Genomic DNA, 1,335 nt, shown 5'->3' on the forward strand with positions numbered 1-1,335 from the left:
GCAATAGCCGTGTAAAGTCAGAGCAGACCTGTATGCCCTTTAAAACAGTATCTTAGTTACGGTATACATAAAAAATAATAATACAGCTTTCAATCTTCTTCGTAAGTTTGTAAACAAAATATGTCTTCCGGTCATACAAGAACAAACTAATGAATTAAAATACCTGAGTATTCCTGAAAAATAGTCACCTGATGCTTGTTAGGTAAACAACATAAGGAAAATGAGAATACCATGGCTGAAACCATCAACCTGTTCCTTCTGGTGAGGTTTTAGGGAGGAATATGGATTTCTGAACCGTTGATGAAACCTCGTCCTCCGACGAAGTAAGCAGCCTTCCCCTCATTTCGTGCTATCTTGATCGTTGGCCACAACTTGTTCCTTCTTTCTATGTCCTCCGGGCTGAGATGCTCGGCGAAACGCATATCATGGATATGATGGAAGGTGTTCTTCCTAGTAGCTTTCCAGACAGCATCCCTGTCGAATCTGGCAGTGAAGATGATGATACCCCTTGGTCTTGAATCGTTTTTCTGTTGTTTCTTGCCGAGGCGATGCACAACGTCGATGGTATCACCAACTTTGTTCTTCTCTGCAGGCAAAACTTCTTGGCAGATACGGATAGCCTCTCCTCTCACATCTTCATTCTCTACCTCTGGCAAGCCGTAGTCTCAGGTTCCATTTTCTTGTGTATTGTTCCAGATCAGTGAGACGTCTATGGTAGACATTGTTATTCCTTTCCACACTTTTTTCAACTTTTGCCACTCGTTTTCACATCCTTGATATCACCACATGCAAACTCCAGTCTTTTTCAAGCTTTCGATAACCATGGTGTTCGCGCCTACCATTTTCTCAATGTCATCACACCTGGAGTTGATGAGTAAGGAGAGGGTAGCCACGATGTCAGAGTTCATGTTGGGTTTTTTGGAGGGTGGAGGTTTGCACAGAGTAACCGGTAAAGAGGGGAAATTGTCATCTTCAACAGCATTCGAAAGCATGATATTATCCATAGGCCAAGAGTAGTTATGGCAGTTGTCTATAAGCACGTTTCTCTCTTGTTGATTAGCAATAGAACTGCTAACTTCTTCACGACTTTGCATGGACATGCTGAAATAAATTATCCAATTATTATTCCAGTCACAGGAAAGGTCTTATATCTTGAACAAATAAAAATAGTAATGACTAAACTTTTCACAATCTTCCTGAAGTTAGTTACGGAGCTCGGTAAAAAAAAGTGTCTGTTTAAGCCGCCACCTTGGCACCTCTCCCTGCTTGCTTCAAAACTAGAATTCTACTGTCACAGAAATGCATCAGGTAATAGATAAGGCAAAAGCTCTTGTG

The sequence above is a fragment of the Oncorhynchus mykiss genome, chromosome 12, assembly GCF_057628025.1.
Source record: "Oncorhynchus mykiss isolate SJ-2025 chromosome 12, ASM5762802v1, whole genome shotgun sequence".
NCBI lineage: Eukaryota > Metazoa > Chordata > Actinopteri > Salmoniformes > Salmonidae > Oncorhynchus > Oncorhynchus mykiss.